The sequence below is a fragment of the Mastomys coucha genome, unplaced genomic scaffold (genome assembly GCF_008632895.1).
Source record: "Mastomys coucha isolate ucsf_1 unplaced genomic scaffold, UCSF_Mcou_1 pScaffold9, whole genome shotgun sequence".
NCBI lineage: Eukaryota > Metazoa > Chordata > Mammalia > Rodentia > Muridae > Mastomys > Mastomys coucha.
In genome coordinates, this window is record NW_022196915.1 from 33,655,146 (window position 1) to 33,675,668 (window position 20,523).

The 20,523-nt window shown below is 45.5% G+C and overlaps 1 protein-coding gene across 3 annotated transcripts in view; it reads left to right on the top strand.

The window, feature by feature from the left end:
* Samd4a (sterile alpha motif domain containing 4A) overlaps positions 1-20,523 on the top strand; it is a 216,422-nt gene that overhangs the window by 106,383 nt on the left and 89,516 nt on the right. Inside the window, exon 1 of one of the 3 annotated variants that reach the window (XM_031361920.1) lies at positions 11,214-11,524. The exons of the other annotated variants lie outside the window; for them this stretch is intronic. The gene's annotated coding sequence lies outside the window, so the exon portion shown is untranslated. Of the gene's footprint in view, positions 1-11,213; positions 11,525-20,523 lie in introns of those variants that run through there. 3 annotated transcript variants of the gene reach the window in all.

Genomic DNA, 20,523 nt, shown 5'->3' on the forward strand with positions numbered 1-20,523 from the left:
GTCCCTGTTACTCCAGGTCCTCTACGCACATAGTACACTGTCCAGTCCCTGTTACTCCAGGTCCTCTATGCATATAGTACACTGTCAAGTTCCCCAGCTCCTCTGTGCACATAGTACACTGTCCAGTCCCTGTTACTCCAGGTCCTCTGTGCACATAGTACACTGCCCAGTCCCTCTTTCCCCAGCTCCTCTATGCACATAGTACACTGCCCAGTCCCTCCTTCCCCAGCTCCTCTATGCACATAGTACACTGCCCAGTCCCTCTTTCCCCAGGTCCTCTATGCACATAGTACACTGCCCAGTCCCTCTTTCCCCAGGTCCTCTATGCACATAGTACACTGCCCAGTCCCTCCTTCCCCAGCTCCTCTGTGCACATAGTACACTGCCCAGTCCCTCTTTCCCCAGGTCCTCTGTGCACATAGTACACTGTCCAGTCTCTCCTTCCCCAGCTCCTCTGTGCACATAGTACACGGTCCAGTCCCTCCTTCCCCAGCTCCTCTGTGCACATAGTACACTGTCCAGTCCCTGTTACTCCAGGTCCTCTGTGCACATAGTACACTGCCCAGTCCCTCTTTCCCCAGGTCCTCTATGCACATAGTACACTGCCCAGTCCCTCTTTCCCCAGGTCCTCTGTGCACATAGTAAGCTGCTGTGGTTTATTCCTGACCCTGACTCATTCAGCTTTTCTCCTGGAAGTTGTCAGGATGTATGCCTGGTTAATGGAGAAAATCAGTGCACTGCCCAGACTACACAATGCCATGACTCATTCTTGGCATTTCGGAGCTTTGTAATGGAAATTGTGGTGCTGGGCCTCGGTTTGTACCAAGTGGATATGTGAATATTAATGAAACAAGGCAGAAGCCTCTGAGGGTCCTGCATAATTCTCACCCCAGATTCCATGTCTGTGTGATGGAAGGATGACTTTTGTGGGGTGGATTGTTCCTTCCTGTAACCCACACATGCTTGAATACCACAATATTGTTTTAATTAGGCTTATAAAACACAGTAAAATATTTGTCCTTGGAAGAAGAAGGAAATTCTCTCGTAGGTTGGAATGTTTTGTTGAAAGGGTATTTGTGTCTACTGAATTAATCTCTTGAGATTTACTCTAGTTTTTTTAATGCTTTTGTAAATAGTCTCTAATGTTCTACAGCCAATTCACATTCTATCATTCGATCTATCTATCATCTATCTATATATCTACCTACCTATCTAGCTATGTATCCATCCATCTATCTATCTATCTATCTATATATCTATCTATCTATCTATCTATCTACCTATCTTCACCTATTACCTACACACATCTATCTAATATAGGGACAAAGAAACATCTTTCTTTCCCATCAGTGAAAGCTCCAATTATAAAAGATAGTATAGGGGATGGAAAGATAACTCGGGTTGAGAGCACTTATTGTTCCTACAGACAGACCTACATGGTGTCTCACAAGCATCTGTAACCCCTATCCCAGGGACTCCAATGCCTTCTGACCTGTCAGGGCACCAGGTGTGGACATGACACACATAAATACATTCAGGCAAACAGTCATGTAAATAAAATCTTTTTAGAAAAAGAATTTAATAAGAGGATAGGATAGAAATTGATGTACCCATGTTTTAGAAGACACGGAATGAAGATACACAGAAGAAGAGGAACTGCTGTGTTTTGATGCTTCAGGTTTGATGAACAGTGTATAAAGCAAACTTGGGAGAGAAAGGGCGTGATTTGGTGATAATATGCAGAATGGGGACTTCACACGACCTTCTGTGTCTTCAAGGATGGTCATGTTTCTTTGCTCCACCACAGTTCCTTTGGAGTGAAGTTCTAAGACCTGCCTCAGGGAGGACAGGGCCAAGTGAGAATGCTCTTCCTGCCTCAGCTGTTTCCTCAAGTGCCATCAGCCCATGTTACGAGAGGTCTGTGGGAATACTGTGGAAAATATGAAATTCTGGACAATAACAACCCTTTCTCTTTGCCTAACACTAACCACAAACTTCTTTCTAAGCCCATCCTTTTTTGTGCTATGTAAGACATAGTGTAAACAGCCAGGAGGTAGACTGCAGAGTGAAACGAGGGTATCAAGAGTAGACCATTCTGACACGTGTCTTTTGTAAAGTTGCATTTGAACTTGGATGTGATGGGCAGGCAGAACTCAGATAAGAGTCCCCCATTAGTCTTTGAAACAAAAGGTCAAATATTTAAAGTTGGGCTTGGGGATCCTAGTGAATTTATAGCCCCTTAGAGCAAGGCTGTTTTGGAGTAGCTCACTGGAAGTCAATGTATAGAAGGTATTTTCAGCAGCAGAGCTGCACATATCCCTTCTAACTCAACCACTTTATTCTGCTCCTGTCCTCTCTAACAATAGTTCCCTGCTGCGTGCTCTCAAGATACAAGTGCTAATATTGTGAGGAATGAATTGTATGAGAAACAGTCTAATCTTTTCTAAAAGTGCTAAAAATACCCATCTGCCACCAAGAATGCTTAAGCATGCTCTCCCACTTCCAGATGCTGTGGGGTGTCAGGCAAAGCTACACGTCAGTGGACACCATGAGGTCTGAGCAGGAGTAGAAGTTTAGCCCATAGAAAATCAGGAGCCCCAGATAAGGATGTTCAGAGCAAATGTCAGCCATTGCACCAGGGCTGAGTTGTTAGGCACACAAACCGTTCTTTTCCAGAACATTCCTTGAAAGTAACTTGTGGTAAAAAGAACCTCTTTATTCCTCTCCTAAGGAAGCTGAGGAGTAAGCCATTACATTCCCAGAGTTAAGGCAGGTGGCTCATTCACCAGGGTCCTTAGACCTGTATTCAGATCCTCAACACGTATGTATAACATTGGATGTGGTAGCATATGTCTGCACACAGCCACTTGTGCTGTCGTTCCAGCACTGAGGGCATAGAGACAGGAGGATGCCTAGTGCTCTCTGGTCAGCTAGTCTTTGCCAGATCTGTGGACTCCAGGCTCAGTGAGAAACCTTGTCTCAAAAAATAATCTGGAGAGTGATTGGAAAAAATTCAACATTGACTTCTGGGCTCTACACTCTCACACACAGAAATGTACACAAACATACTTACATACCTGAAGGAAGAAGTGGGGGAGATTGTGTGTTGCAGACCTAGAACCTTGCGTTATGTCCCTGAGGTCCTGTGTGAAATCAAGAGACAAAGCAGAACCAAACACCTGCCATCTCCTTCTCATTGGATCCTGCCCAGTCACTGTCCATCCCCATGCCCGGCCGCATCCAGTCAAAGCCTCCGAACATCTGAAGGGCAGCATTTCCTTCCACTTGAAAGTCTTCAGGGTTTGCCAACAAGGTCTCAGACAAGACCTGGAGTGACCTGGAGGATATGGAAGCAAATGATTAAGGGACAAATCGTGTGCATCCAAACAAGAAGGAACGATAGGTTTACAGTTTTCCAGGGCTGCACCCTGTGTCTTCAGTTCACATGTGATGTTCAAGAGTCTCAGCGTGCCCCTCCCCCGCCATTCCTTCCTATTCTATATCTGCTAGGAAATCTCCCAGGCTTGCCTCAAGTCATTCTGTCTTTTTTTCAGCTTTGTAAAGTTGTAGACATGGAACTATAAAAGGCAGAAGTAGTGTCAATTTTAATAATAATAATAATAAAAAAAACAGATTTTTCTATCTGGAAAAAAAGACACTTCTCAAAAAATAAAAAGCAGTAAGATGTGAGTGCATAGTGAATGAAGCCTTACCAGTGAATACTTGCTTTCTAAACACAGATTTCATTGCAGAATGGCTTACCGCGGATGCCGTGTGAGGCTGAGGTCTGCCTCTGGCACTCCAGTTGTTTATATTTCTGGACTGTTTGCTAAGGTGATATTTATAATACTAATGTATTAGTCGTGGTTGTTGGGCTTGTTTTTTTCTGTGTGACTACTCTTTGATGTCGTTATTTTAAGGAGGAAATCTGCTTGCCTAATTTACATTTATCCAAATCTGTTAAAACATCTTTCTCCAGAAGAGTAAAAAAATGACAGTTGAGACAAGATCCCGAAATCTCCACTCAGCGTTTCTGCTGGCTTCCAGTGTGACGGTTTTAAGAAAGCTTAAAGCAACCAGGGTCACTGATAGATAAGGACGTTGTTTGTATTTTAGCTTTATTATTTCACCTCAGAAATGTGCTGAGACGTAAGGGAAACCTTATGAGTTTAGGGCATTGCCAGGAAGAGTGCTATTATTATTAGAGAATCATAATGGTGTGTTCTAGAGTCCTCCTCATCCGACACACCCAGTTTCCTCACAGTTTGCCAGCAGAGCCAGAGAGGGGGGAATAAAGCAACGGCTTGTTTGCTTTCAGAATTTGATTCTGTGTTGCTGTAGAGGCATGCTGGGATATGCTTTTCACCTGTGATTAAATTTCTAATGTCTGTCAAGGTTTGGATTTCCTACCAAAAGAAAACCGGGTAGCATGGAAGAAGCGATGAGGCCTTGCCTTCAGCCAGTGACAGCTTAGCCTCCGTGGGGGGAGGCCGTGGGTGGGCAGCAGGGTTGCTAGGAACAAGAGCGAGCCTTAGTTTCCCCGCCTGGGGAACACTCATTTTGAAAATGAGAAGTAATTATGCTTGGCAACAGAGTTTGCAACCTTTTAAAAACACTACTATGCACTTAGTAAATGGTATTAACCCATCAGACACTAGCCAGGGATGAAGCAGGTAAACACAGGCTGTGTGTACCCATCATTTGGCTGTGGGGAGTGGGATGCCTGTCAAAAAGCTTGACTTCATGCAATGTGAATGGAGTGCCAAATAAAAAAAAATGTTTGAGAAACCAGTTTAGCAGAGCTCCTCTGAGGAGAGAGAAAAGGGGAAGGGAGAGGAGAGGGAAAGAGAGAAAGGAGGAGCGAGGGCTGGAAATCTCCCAGAAGCAAAGCTGTAGGAATGAGCTGGAACACAAACACTGCTCTTGAGTGGGGAAGGATTTATGATGGATGCAATATCCCTCTTCAATAGGAAGTGTGTAGTTATTGAAGAGAGACCACAAAATCGTTATGTTGTCATAACATGCAATCTATGGTTACAGGGCTGGCCTGATGGGAACTGTTGGGGTGAATAGCTCAAACATACGCAGAGATGGAAGGGGTCTGTGGTTTCACAAATCTCTCACAAAAGAAGGATCCCTGTGACATATCACAATATCACCTTTAATGCTTAGGGATGTGGGGGCTCTGCTGTGTGCATAGAAGGGTCTGGAGAAATGGATATACAGAGGGAAAATCCTAAACTGTGCCAATACCCACAGCTCAAGAGGCAACAGAAATAGCTGGACAGAAATTGCTCAGTTCCCTATCAACCTCTCGCTCCTCCTACTACATTCCATTTTTTAATCCTACATGGCCTTTGTGTCGTCTCAGGTTATGCCTGCATGCAAGGAAGTTGCAGAGTCTTCCCTTGGGCCAATAGTAGCCATGTAACAAACACTGAACTGATCTAGGCCCTGCATTCTGAACCTGACTCAGCTTGCACATAGCCACTGAAGTCTCTTTTTGTGACTCTCAGATATGTCCCCATCTCAGTAACCTTATTGACAGTGCATGCTGCTCATTGGCTGTGTTTTAAGTGTCTGCTTATGCAGACCCTGGTTCTACAGGGTCAGGTCTCCATGATGTTCTGCTCTTGGTATGTACTCAACGGCTTCATTCTTTCAAACAATAAATTTAAAAAATGCAGTGTAGAAAATCAACATGCACTAAATTAAAGCATAAAAGGAGACCAAAGTTCTCCTTTGCCCCATGAAGGTTTCGTGGCTTATATTTGACCAGTGCTGCCTGCTTGATGTAGAGAAAAATGACTGATTCCCACGGGTTGCATGATTGCTGGTACCTAGTAATGGCTCTGTGGTTCACAAGAAGACCCAGGTTTGATTCCCAGTGCCCGTGTGATGATTTATAGCACTCTTTAACCCCAGTCTCTGTGCCTCTGACACCATCTCCTGATCTCTGTGGGCTCTGAACAAACACAGTGCACGTGCGCACATGCAAGCAGAACACCCATACACATAAAATAAAAAACAAATCTTCAAAAGAAATATTTCTGGGGTGTGGATAATCAACCAAATTTTCTCTGTAGTCTGCATGTTGGCTTATCTCGTTGTCAGATGCCACACGATGCTGCCTAAGGTGGACTCTCCCCAGGGAAGCCATGTTCTGGAGGAACAAAAGTGGCTGCTGGTGTTCTGGCCTCCAGAGTATGGGTTCTGGTCTATCTGCAGAAGGCTAGGAAGGACAGTCATTTCCCTCAAAATCTTCTCGTCAGGACACCTCCAAAGGGGTTGGAATGGAAGGCAAATGGAATTTTCCCCAGGGTAATCCTAGTGAGGAAAGTTGAAAACACAGGTATAAATAAGTCTGAGGCCCAGGTTCAGGTTCAGGTTCAGGGAGACTTATGTAATCCCTCCTTCTGTCTCAGGAGATGCAGGTAGGTGACGGGGAGACCCCAGAGCCACCACTTGTGACTCCATCGCTCTTTACTGAAAGGGCTACTTCCTACAGTTTAAAAGGGCTGTGGTAATGGAGGATCCTGGGTGGCCTTTTGTCCATCTCTTGTGGTTCTTCACCCAGGACACTTCTTGACTTAGTTTATTCCTACCTAAGAGCCCACCACACAGAGACTTAACTTCTCCCATAGAGCACTCCAAAGCTTCATCTGTCTCTTTAGTTTTCATAAGGAAATGTAGGTTCCTATAGCTGGCCAATTTCACAGAGGAGGGATTGGGAGAACAGGAGCCTCTTTTAAAGGGAAAGGGATCATGAAGGAGTTGAGTTTCTATTCTTCAGAGTAAAAGGCTCCTTCTCAAACCAGGTGACTGAAGTCTAAACTATTCCACACAAGAGAGCAAAACTCCTGCTTATCCAGGTGTTGACACAGAAGAGAGGCAGGGTTGACTCCAGGAGATTACAGGTTCTTAAGAACCTCTCTGGCAAGTCCCAAAACCAAAAGATTCCCAGAAAGGGTAGCTTTTAACTCTGCCTTTCCAAACTCCAGACAAAATATTGGCATTGGAAAAAGTTTTCCAATGTCAACCTATTATTGGCTCCGATATTAACAGAAAATCAGAAGTCAAGAAGATGAAGATGGAGAAATTAGCCCTATTGACATGTGCTTTGTCCAGCTGGGAGGGGAGGCACACATACATGAACATGCACACACACACACACATCTTATACATACATGTATACACACATACTACATACATGTACAAGCACACACATACTACAATGCATGCATGTAAAGACACACACCCTACACATACACATGTATGTACATACACACACATACACACACACACACGTGAGCCTTTCCCAGGTATACTACTCACCTGCTAGGAATTAATTTTTTAAAGGTTACCCCATGAAGGTTAATTCAATTGACATATAAGTGGCATTCCTTAGAAAAGCTGTATGCTGTGCTTGTCAATATTTACCATGTTAGCAACACTTCACATGGTACCCCTAAGTCACTGGCCCACTTCCAAAGGGTGAGTAGTCCACTTTCAAGAAATAGATGACTCCTGTAGACCCAGACCAACACCCAGGCTGTTCATTTCAACAGATCTCAAAATACAAAAGGGAGTGTGCCTGCCTCAAACTTTATACCCTTTCCCCAGATGGTCAGAGGGTCCTGAGTGTACCTTTGCACCTGGGATGCAATCTACTCAGCTCTGGGGGGCTACACCCACCTAGCAGTCTTTTCTGAACACGCTGATCATGCCCCTGGCTTATGGTAGAGTACAGAGAAGCAGCCATTGAGACCACTGACCACTGACATTTGCCCAACACCCAGAAGCCATTGGAAAATCTCCTTAAAAGCTCTTGCTGAGCTGAACCCCCTCTCGCATTGCCTTCTCTAGGTTAGCTTCTCAGCTGCAACTGGCCATCTGGGGAATAGAGCCAGGTCGGGGACAGTGGGTGTCGAGGTGGTTTCTTGATTTGAATTCCAAGACCTTCATCCTAGTAGCTGAAGCAGGTAGTCAGGACACCCACTCTGGGCAACTCTTAGTGTTGTGGTTAAGGAGGTGCCTCAGAACAGGATCCTGAGGAGAGGGCAGCTGAGCCCCAGTGCAAGGCTCAGCTCTGGACACCTGGTTTTCAGAGATACTAATGTACTCAGAGGGGGGAGACCAAAAGGCAGGGGTGCCTAGAAATAACATCTCCAAGAATAATTTTCAAATGCTGTGAGCTTTAGGCTAATAAGACAGATATGGGGGAATAGCTGTTTTGTGAAAAGGAGAGTAGATTTATCTTTCTATATTTTATTGTCATATAAAATTAACCCGTTGTAACAATGTTATGTACTGTTCTGGTATTAATGACATTCACAAAGTAGAGAGGGCCATCAGGACTATTCTGTTCTAAAGTTCCTTTGCCATCTTAATTAAACAAGAGCTCAGTATCCATTAAATGGCAAGCCCTCTTCTGCTTACCCTAGCCACCAGCAACTTCCATTTTGCTTTCTATCTCTAAGAATCTGATTCACGTAAGTGGAATTGTACATTATTCATCCCTTTTAATCTAGCCTAATCCACTGGGCACAATGTCTTAGAGGCTCGGGCATGTCGTGGCTAGTGTCAGAACTTCCTTCTCTAGGAAGAGTGAATAGTATCCTGTGTCTATCACCCATTCTGTTTATCAACTGATAGACATTTGAGTCCTTCCTTGCATGTTATATGACTACTGTGAACAATGGCATGTGGGTATTAGAGATTTGTTCTTCACCATTTTAGGAAAATGGATCCCAGTTAACTGGGCAAATGTTACAGAGGCCAACTACGGCTTTGGAGACCCAGTTCTCTGACAGTGGAGGAGATTCCCACGGCCTGGAGCATCAGGGCCAGGTGACTCTTAGGCAAGAATTCTTTGGTAGAGACATTCCCATGCAGTAAAGGGGACCCCTTCCAACTCTATAACCTCATGATTTAAGGCAGAGTTTGTAGCCCCTAGAGACCACATATGGAAAAAAATGATAGCTATGTCAGATGAACCTTCTATGGGAAAGAGCTGAGATGTCAGTATGAGGAGTAGAATCTACTACTGTCTCCAGGCTGAGCCTGAACTCACAGGCTGGTATACTGGGAAGCTCAGATGGAGATTCTGCACAGGGCTGAGGAGGTCTGTCCAGGGCATGGCAGTTTCCTGGACAGGATGCTTCAGTCCGGTGTCCTTAGCACGGTCCTTCGTGTGTGTGTGTGTGTGTGTGTGTGTGTGTGTGTGTGTGTGTGTGTGTCTGCTGGGAAGAGAGCACTCTCTGGGGAGGCCTATCCCTAACCTGATTTCCTCACAGGCTGTGAGAAGTCTACGTGTGAATGGGGACACGTGGATGCAGGACCCCTTGGGGATTTCAGGATGGCCTGTCAGCCTAGGTGGGGATGCCCTGGGCTCTCCCCCAATTGGTTTCATCCTGCTACTGTTGGGGTGGGGGAAAGGTTCTTATCATTAGTTGAGAAGGTCCTGCCAAAGAATTCCAGTATTCTGGAGTAAGTTTAATTGTGAGTGATTTCATGCTGTCCTTTTTTATGTTGAAGCCAGGGGCTTGCATCATATGATGCAAGTGAATTCGGGGAGGTTTTTATTTGCATGTGAATCATAGCTTTTCCAGCTGAATGTCACTTACTTGGAATTTTCGTCTGATTTTGTTTTTGTTTTTGTCTCTTGGTGTTTTTCCATCGGGCTCTTGGCTAACCAGAAGAAGAAGTGGGGGAAAAAGTAGGGAGGGCTCAGTCTGCCTGGAGCAGGGTTTGAGCTGGCAACTCCGAAGGGGAGTCTTATGAATGTGAAAATAAGAAAACGGATGCTTTATTTTGCTTTGAGGGAGGAACCAAAGCCAAGTCAAATCGAGAGCTCTAATTTGGGAATAGTGTTATTACAGGTCATTGGGAGTTGGGTACGCGCTAAATTGGGAGGCCAGTCACATGAGGAGGCAGCAAAAGCAGTCACATGGGGCACAGCCGAGGCTCATTTACAATGAAGTTTTATTTTATTTACTACGTGGTTGAAAGTAGTTTATGGCAGATTGGGAAACCACATCACCTCAGCTGTTGCTGATCTCTCCAGCTCCTGCCCAATTAGTTATTTTATACCCAAGCCAGAACTTCCCATGTGTGTGTGCTTTCTGGGGCTTTATTTAGGACCTGGGATCTGTTCCTTGATGAGTTGAGCAGGCCATGTGCTAAAGGTTATATGTCTGCTCCCCACATTCCTGTCTTATTCCAAGTGGCTTGCTTCCTTTTTCTCTGAAGTCCCTTACACATCAGGATCAAGGTACCTGTATTCTCTCTCTCTCTCTCTCTCTCTTTCTCTCTCTCTCTCTCTCTTTCTCTTTCTCTCTCTCTCTTTCTCTCTCTCCTATACACCACACACACACACACACATGCCTCGCATGCGGGGATGGACAGGCAGACAGAGGGCACACCCACACCACCCTTCAGTTTCATTTCCATTTCTTCAGCACTAATGCTGCAAATTCCAGATTGAATTTAAAAAAAAAAAAAAAAGATAAACCCCATCCCTGCTGTGAACAGTTATGAACAGAGCTCTCTTCCTACTTCCTCCTGCCGATTTTTGGTATTGTTGGCATCTAGGGTAGGACCAGGGTTGTGTGAACTAAATTGCTGTTCTCCAATCCAAGTTGCGTTTCCAGATGTCTTAATCTGGGCTCAGTTATAGGCATTTGAGAGAAGATGTAAACAGCTCAAGACTATCTAGAGCCAGCGAATTGATATCCAGAGCAAACACATTATGGGTCACGGTCCTAAATGGAGTGCCTTACTAAGAGTGTGACAGTCTGCTGGTGCCACCGAAGCATGTGGGCCAGCAATACTTGTGATCACCGTTAGGAATAGAAGGTGTGTGGAAACTTTCTATAATAACAGCCTGGCCCTCCAGACTGACCCGGACAAGTGATCAGGGACTCTGGCAACATCCACAGCAGTACCAGGGTATGGGTGTGTGCCCTTAGGCAATTTGCATGGTACATTGGTTTCCCATGTGGATTTGGAATAGGGAGGATGTTCAGGAGGTGTTTGAGAAACGAAGTGTCATCAGGTAAACAGAGAGCATGAAGAAGTGTTCTGAGAGTGCATACCACAGTCACACATATGCTGGAGCAAGCCTGGATGGCTCGCCCCTTCTTAGCATTGCTCCCTGTGGCTGATGCCTCTGACATCACAATACTCAGGTGGCCACTCAATAATGATGAACTATCCCCAGCAGACACCAGAGGAGGGGAGAAAAAGGAGGAGGACAAAGTGGAGAGGGAGGAGATGGAGCAATCCCTTAAGTGATCATTCCATCCACGCACACAGCTTTCACCTAACATCTGGTTCAAGTGTAATGTTTTCAGCTCCATATAACCTGTACAGCGTCTGTGCCCTCCCCTTCAAACGCAGCACAGTATTATGGTCCTCTAATCAAGAGAACTGTGCTCCCCTCGACGTGTGTCTCGTGATTCACCAGCAGACCAGTGAGTTAATACGTCTTCATCAGACGGCTCTCCGGAGCAGCTGTTTAGAGGTAATGTTCTGGCTGCCGTGGCTTCCGCCAGACCCATCACAGCCCTCCTCCTAGGAGTGGAGCTGTACTCTGTGGACTATGTAAAGGCTGTGAGGGTGGGAGTCCGGGTTAAAAAAAAAAAGACATGGGCAGCACTGACATTTTTGCTGCATTGTGTTTGTGATCACCCTGGGCTGGGTCACACCTTATTGTACTGTGCACTAACACCCTGATAAGTAGAGTCATCCCTCCTCCATCCATCCTTAGAAGGACTTTGTACCTCTCTTTTCTGGACAGAAGGTGATGAATAGAAAACAGGGGAGGTCAGCCCTGTCTTAGAAATATTGTGACATTTCGATGGCTTATTGTTTTAAACTCCACGACTTCTGGGGTGGGGGGTGAAGGTCCATGCCACTCTTGAAGCAATTCCTCCTAAATCACCCTTTCTCACCTGGCTTCACACTAGCCTCACCTGGGGATTATAATTCGAGAACATGGTGGCTATGCACCTCTTGGTTCCTTCTGTCAGTGGTTCTCAAACATAATTAAGCCTTGATTTCAGTCATCTGGAAAGCTAGTCAAACAGGGTCTGTGTTCCGTACCTGGGGTGGAACGTGGGAGCAGAATCTGCATTTCTCACGAGTTCCAGACACACAGCCTTCTACCCTGAAGCAGCTTAGACCTTTTGGACCACTCCTTCTCCCAAGTTCATACAGCTCAGCGGGGATCCAAGCCCAGATGATACTGTGCTATGCTTTGGGATCTATCTTCTTCTGTCCTATCCCACCTCCCACCCAGTCACTCGGAATAGCCAGTCATCTTAGGTAGTTCTTGGAAATGGATGCCTCCAGAGGATGTTCCTAGAGCATAACTTGGGTACTTTAAACTACGGTCCTGAATGCCATCCACTGCTGACTCGACCTCACCTGTGTTTCTGTGTGAGGAGCAGCAGGATTGATCCATGATCCATGGTACAGCCATCTGTTGAGTGTCTGTCTGGCTTAGGGGAAGCTGGTATGGAGCTGCTGAGAGCAGGGAAAGGCTGGTTCTGTCTTCTTCTGGGCCACTCTTGTTATTGCAGCTCTGCTTTGGTTTCTTCTGTTGACCTGAGCTTCACTGTCTGAGGGGAAGGGATATCTGAGGAGAAAGAACAGACTGTTGTCAGTCAGCTATCACAGGAAATTTTACGCATATCTTTCAACCCATTCTGTCCAGCAAGACTGTATGGTCTGCTTAGCAAAGGGAGTAGCGGACCGCCTGTGTGACAGGGCTATGACTAGAGAGAATGATGTGAACAGGTCAGTGATGGGGCTCAAAGGTGTGAGGGCTAAAGTGAAAAAAATGAGATTGGGGGTGGGAGGCAGACTCTTCAGCTGGTGCCACAGGTGACAGAAGGGGCAGAAAAGAGGAAGGAGAGAATTTGGATATATACAAGGTACATGTCCTTTGGTTCCAAAAATGGAGGCTTTCTCAGAGTGAGCTCCTGTAGTCTGATTCCTCCCAAATCATTATCATTGAAGACATTTCTATGATCTCAGCGCCTTCTAGAGACTCTATACCAACTTTATCGAAAAAGGGCAGGTCCTAGTGCCAGGCTGTATACCTTGATAGAGACTAAAAATAAGTAATAAACAACTACATCCTTGTCTAAAGGTGCAAGAGCCATTAAAACAAAGTGACACACTACTGTGTCCTCCTCAGCTCAGGACCGGTGAGGATTGCATTGTCTTTCTCCTCATGGGGCCATGTCCCCAAGACCTGGAGGTAAAGATGAGGGCCAGTCGGTGAGTTTCTAAACCCCCCCAAACATAGAAGTACACCCTCCTCCCTCCATAACCATCAGAAGACTTATCTCCTGGAAGGAGCCCCTCCCACCCAGGTCTCCTCTCTCAGCAATGAGATGGGGCAGCTCAGAGCATAGCATGTGGGTCTGCGGGACCTGGGCAGTTGAAAGTGCATGCACAAAGCTCACTCATGTCTGGACCCTGCTGCCCTGGGCCTTTTCTTCACCCTCTGCTCTTCCTCGTTCCCCATGACTTTCCCACATCACCAAACCTACTAACCTGTGAGCCTGCAGCACACATAGCAGGTGATTACAACCCTGCTTTTACTGCTTGCCTCTGCATATATTCCCAGGGTAATAGCTTGGGAGTGGACCAGGAAGGGAGGTGTGCCTCCAACTCCCTCTACAGAGCTGTGCTGGTACAGCACAAATAGATGTCTTCCAGGGTCACCCACCTCTGTTTTTGTGGTTAATCCAGACTTTCTTTCATAAGGCAATGCATAGTTAATTTGCGACAGAGATTCAAATAGCTTACCTCAATAAAAAAATCATTCATTTCTTCTCCATAGGATGACTTAGATGTGTAATGCTTCAGATGTTATGCCAAAATGCATAACATATAAACCTTACCATCAGCACCTTTGATATGCATGCTTTGGGAATATCGGTGTGCTCTTTCTTGATAGTATTTACATAGCTACACCCCACAGCATAAACTCACACATTCACACTGGTGCATTAGATTCCTAGATCTTCAGATGAAAATGTTTGCCTATTCGTTGTTAAGAAACTCCGTTTAGTTTAGGAAGTGTGGGATCCCATGGAGGAACAATCTGGGCTCATTTTACAGAACATCTCTCTGGTGTAGGGTGGAACTCGTTGGCTGTAATTCTCCTCACACTTCCTAGGGTCCATCCCTATTGTGTGAATTAGCTGCTGTCCATGTTGGCCCATGTGATCAAGCAGGAAATATCAAAGCTCTTTTATGAACTGCTAAGTTCTCCAAGATGCTCCCTCCCCATCCCCTAACTCTCCTCTCTGGGCAGTACCAAGCACTTAGGCCTTGGCGTTGTCTAAAGCCACCTTACATTGCAGTGGATGCTGTAGAGTGCGGATACTGTGGGATTCTGTCAGAATTCTCATTTCTGGTCTTCCCATGGGACAATGCCTAATGCTCATGCAGTATTATCAAGCATGAGCTTTTATTTTCTTTCAAGTCAGCACAGGATTGCTGACTCAGAGCATTTTAAAGACTCAGAGCATCACTTTGTGAGGTTAGGGGGGTTGGGCTCAGGTAGGGGTGGGGGACGATTGGCAAGAGCAGAAACTCAAACCTTTACACAATGTGCCGTCTCCAGAAAGGCTTCCAACACTAGCAGCTATGTGAATGGTGTTTGTGAGATTACATCATGTGGTTGTCAGGCACAAGGGAAGGGTTTTCCCATCGCCAACTTCCATAAGTTTTAGGATCCCCGTTCCTAGGACATTTTATTAAAACTGTCAACATTCTGACATGAAGCATCTTGACACAGTGTCATTAGGATTGCTTTTCTTTCGCTCTTCAACAGATGTTTGCAAAAGAGTTACATTAAATATGTTTAATTCTGCTATCAGCCTCTCAAATTTTTTTTTTGGTAGGGATTACTTTAATTGGTGTCGTGACAATCAGGAAGAGCACCCAGGATGCTTTTGTTCTACAGCAGAATTTTTCACCCTAAACAGAATGTTAAGAAGGGACTTCAGTAGAAACCTGGAAATTGAACTGTTTTGTCGTCTGTTAAACATCCAGTACAGGGATGTGAGAAAGTAAAACAGTGCCAGGGATGAGCGAGGGCAGGGCGAGAGGATGAGGTGAGCAACTTAGTATGAGTGAGGTTTCCTTAGAAAAGTGATATTTGCACAACAGTGAACTGATAGGAGCAACACATGGCTCAAGGAAAAGTGTTCTAGGAAGAGAAAACACCAAGTACCAAGGTTCCAAGAGAGGTGTGCCTTTGACATGTTAAAGGGACCTGAGCTGGCACAAAGCAAGAGAGACAATAACAGAGTGGGACTGAATTATAGACCCAGGACAACGCTGGCTTTTCCTCATGATGAGACCGTGTGCCGCTCCATTCCCTACCACCCTAGCAGAATATCAGAGACTTGGGTACCTACAAGGAAAGGAGGTTTACAGCTCATGGATTTGGAGGTTAAAAGGCTAAGACCAGACCTAGTCCAGCCCAGTTGGTTGAGCCTCTGGTGAGAACCTCATGGTGAATGGCATCACAGCAGGAAGAGTCTATGCAGAAGAGAAGCTTTGATAAGACAAAAAGCCAGAGAGAGTCAGGGGATGAGGCTTGCTCTTTTTACAGTTCACTGTCATGGCACCTAACAAGGGTCCACTCAGTTCCTTCAGCTTCTCACAAAGCCCTACCTCTTAAAGTCACATCGCCTCTAAACTACCACATGGGACCCAATCTTCCAGCGTGTGAGCCTTTGGGCCATCCTCACACCATCCCCAAACCACAGCAGATGGGTAGCACTCCAATCTTTAATCAGGAGAGCGATCAACTAGTCTTAAAAGTTCATTCTTGCAAAATGATGGTTATGATTCCTAGACTTTCACTGATGATGGAGCAGGATACCTAAGTGTGTTCAGATTCTGGATATATTCTGAATATGCTAACAGGTTAGGCACATGATAACAGATCTGGAGGGAGAAAGGCGATGGGACATACAATCTTTGGACATGTAGCTTTGAGACCCTGTAAATGGAGATGAGGGTAGAGTTGAATCATGTCTAGAGATCAACAGAGAGATCTGGGCTATAAACATAGATGTGGTAGTTTCCCTGCATATTCATGGCTCAGAGGTCAGAGCCCAGATAGGTGGTTTGGGAAGTTGGCTTATTTTATACACTTTCTGACAATGGGTGCCTCACCTACAAAAGTCAAACAGAGACAGCAGTGGTCAGAAACTAAAAGAGACCCACAACCCTAAGCAGAGCTCTTGGCCAAGAGACTTCAGGATGAATCCCCAGCTGCCCTGGGTCCTTTTGGAGCCAAGGAACCTTACTTGGGCACCCAGCTATGCCAGAGCCTAGGGAGAGTGGCTACAGATGGAAGGTTCTTGTTGAAGAGACAACCAGACCCCTCTTCAGGGGTGGCTGAGCCATTGCAGGTCTTTATTGAGGCTGGAGATTCCTGATTGCGGCCCTTTGAATGTCACCAAGTGCCCATGGATAACCAACATCTAGTGGCTTCCTGCCCTCAGAGAAAGCTATCAGGCTTCATGGTTCTACTATACAGATCCCTGCCTTTCCTGGCATGCTCAAGAAGCAGGATTTTTAAAAATTCTTTGAGAATTTCCTATGTGTATACAATGAAAACCGATCACATCCACCTGTCATTTCCCCACTCCAAACTCAACTCAAAGCTCCCCTGTCACATCCATCTCCCCACTTCCTGTCCCATTAAAAACAAGCAAAATCCAGTAAGTCCCATTAGTTCTGGCCATCTCTGTGTGTGCATGAGGTCACCCAGTAGAGCGTGGGCATCCAACCAGTAAGCACGCCTCCAGGGATGACTAATCCTCCCATTCCTAGCAGCTAGCTGCTGATAACTCCTCACTTAGGGTAGAGTCTCATGACCCCTTCCCTCATCCATGCTAGGATTTTGGTTGGTTTGATCTTGTGCAAGTCTTGTGTCTTGCACAGCTGCCAAGAGCAATGTCATATCCACAGGCAGCACTTTACAATATATCTCTCTATCTTCCAGCTTTTACATTCTTCCCTGAGCCTTTTTTGTTTGTTTGTTTGTTTGTTTTTACTAAGTATACAAACCCTTTGTATTAATTAACCATTGCTGTGTAAGGAATTACTTCCTGAGTGAGGGGGCAGTGGTTGGAGGGATGCTTCAGCAGTCCAGAACTTTGTTGCTCTTCCAAAGGATTGGGGTTCAATTCCCAGCACCACATGTCTGACAATCATTCATAATTCCTGTTCCAGGGAACCTTCCTCTGACCTCCAAGGACACAAGACACAGTGGCACACAGACATACATGTGAACAAAACACTTGGACGTGTAAAACAAAATAATAAAAATTAAAAAAAAATTTAAACCCCCAAACTTACTAGCTTAACATAACAGCCTAGCTGGGTAGGTCAGGTCTGATGTCTCTAACCACATCACTGTTGGGATATTAACTGGGGTTGGAGCAGTACTTTCAAGATGTCTCAGTGACATGTCTGCCAAACCTGTTCTGACTCTTAGCAGAAGGCCTGAGCCTTCATCTTCTCTGGAGATGCCTACATCTCTTCATAATTGATATCACTGGCTTCCCTCACAGCAAGGGAACAGAGAAAGCAAGGCAGGAACTGCAAAGCTTGGCAAGACGTCTCTGCCACAATCTGTTAGCCACACAGACATTTGATTAGTGTAGGAGTGTGTGCAGGGTGGGAATGCCAGAGTAGAGGACCGGTGGGGGACCATTCGACAAAGGAGAAAGATGCTTCAGGCTGCTTGACTCCCTCAAACAAGGCACTGCTGGTTACAATAGGGCCTTGGTAACTCCAGACATTTGGGTGTCTCATGATAACTGATATGTCAGCACAATGTGCAGACCCCCACCAAGTTACCCAGATTATTCTCCCAGCTCAGGAAGATACCCTAGGAGACAAGAGGCAAGAGTAGGTACCTACATGGGACGCTCACTACGTGCTTGCTGCATTTGCCGCTTTTGTCTTGATTTGGGGGGGTTCTCTGTGTCCCTATCAAATGCTTGCTATATGATGTTATCATCCGTTTTGTTTGCTTGTTTGTTTTGTTTCTGGTTTTTGAGTCATTCAGAGTTGTACTAAATTTAGAAGCCTTCTGTTTCTGCTGTGTCCAGGATTGAGTTTGTAATGTAAATTCTAACCAGGACTATTAAACCATCAACTCCCACTGGTGTTACTGCCTTGTAGCAAGCACATGTATTTTAGCCAGTTCTTCATGCGAGTATGCACTTAATTCCCAGTCATTTCTTACATGAACAAATTGTCTAAATGCACTTGTGAGAAAGCCTCTTTATGGTGAATGTTATTAAGCTGAAAACAGGGGTATAATAAGGTAGCAATTTAAGGGTCATTTACTAACAATTGCAGCTTTAAACACTGACATATGTCTGTATGGCAATGATACTAAACTCGTCACCCTGAGAGTTGTGGGACAGTTTTCTAATACTCATGGTCTTTAACTATAACTTTCCATTTTTCTTTTACTCTTCTTATGTCACTGGATTAAAATTAGTAAATCGTTAACTTTTTTCCCACATTAATACCCAGCACATCTGGCTCCTTACTCAGTGAAGGCTCTCAGAGGATAGTGAGATAAGTTGGCATCATCAAAACTCATGGGGATTGGACTTTAGTTTCCCATGTTTAGTTCTCACTCCATACAGGCTGATGCTGGGATGAGTCAGGACGAGATTAAGGGGCATAGACACCCCAAAGAAGGCTGGTGGACATCTAGCAGGATTTAGCTAGCATGTAGGATCCGCCTTCTGTTTGATGGTAGAGATGTTCTCTCCCATAGCATGGTCACAGATGCTCATGCTGAGAGGCTAACGTGCTGTCTGGAAAGCAGGGAGGCAGATCCTGCAATGCTGCCTTGGTAATTTGACTTGGGGAGTAGTGGTTGACAGGATGTACTGAAAATCCAGATAATCAGCACACTGTTTCCTGCAGGCAGACCACCATGGGAGGCCAAATTATAATCAGAAACCATTTTCTAAGTCGCCCCGAAAAATCTCACCCCTTAATGTGGGAGTAGCTCCAGGCTCCATGATCAGTACGTCGTTTCCCTGAAGGTACTTTGAGAGCTAACTCATAGTCTACCATTGTTGGTGAGCAGGAAATCGAGGCAAGGGAGGTGAGGGAGGTGTTTAGTAGCAGCAAGTTAGCGAGCTGGGTCTGTTTCAGAATAGGAACAGCAGTGTCAGATAGGCGGAGCATTCTAAGCCAAATGGCCAAAGCTCCCTTTTTTCCTTAGATGCACTTGGATATACATTAGTTATCTTTGGCTGTGAAACAAATTACTCAAAACTTGGCTGATTAGAACAATACATATCCAATTACGCACTGTTTCTGTAGATCCTGAAATGTGTGGTTGTGGTTCAGGGTCCCTCAGAATGCTGTCTGGAGCTCTAGTCATGTGAAGACTCTGAGATTTCCTTTGCAAGAGGGCTGGCCTTACATGACTAGTACCTTTGAGGTGGACATTGGCAGAGGATCTCTGTGCTGGTGAATCTATGTCAATCTTAAACAGACTCACCAGAGAGGAATGAGCGTCAATTGAGAAAAGGCCTCAACCGGGTGGTGGTGGCACACACCTTTAATACCAACTGGGTGGGCAGAGGCAGGTGGATCTCTGAGTTCGAAGCCTGTGTGGTATACAGTGCAAGTTCCAGGACAGCCAGGGCTATACAGAGAAACCTTGTCTCAAAAAAAGCAAACCAAGCCAAAACAGCAACAAAAACAACACAAAACAAAAAACCCAAACAAACAAACACAGGAGAAAATGCCCTTGTAAGATCCAGCAGCAGACAAGCCTGTTGGGCAGTTTCTTAATTAATCATTGATGGGGGAGGGCCCAGCCTTTAATCCCAGCATTTAGGAGGCAGAGGCAGGTAGAGTTCTGAGTTTGAGGTCATCCTGGCCTACAGAGCAAGTTCCAGGCACAGCCAGGACTGCACAGAGAAACCCTGTCTAAAACAAACAAAAAACAAGCAAGCAAGCAAGCAAGCAAGCAAGCAGCATCCCTCCACAGCTTCTGCATCTCCAGGTTCCTGCCTTGCGGGAGTTCCTGCCCTGACTTTCTCCTCAAGCTGCTTCTGCTCATGGTGTTTCATGGTGGCAATAGAGTAACCTTAACTAAGACATCCTTGGTTCCTTACCAGAATGACCTCATTGGGTTGCTTCTGGGTGAAGAATTGACCTCTCAGTAGGACTGCTGACCTCCCTGAGAGTGAGCCATCCAAGAGCAGAGAGCAAGGCAGGAGCTGCATCTTTTATCCCCTGAACCCTAAAGTTGTACACTTCTATCTCCACAATACTGCCTCAGGAGACTCACTAAACATGCCCCACTAGACCTCGGGGAAGAGGATGAGGTTCCCTTCCAAAGACAAGTGTCCAAAGAAATTACAAGCACCCTAAGACTACAAAAAATATCATTGTCATTGTCTCTGACGCTCCCTTTGCTACACTTCCACAGCTTTG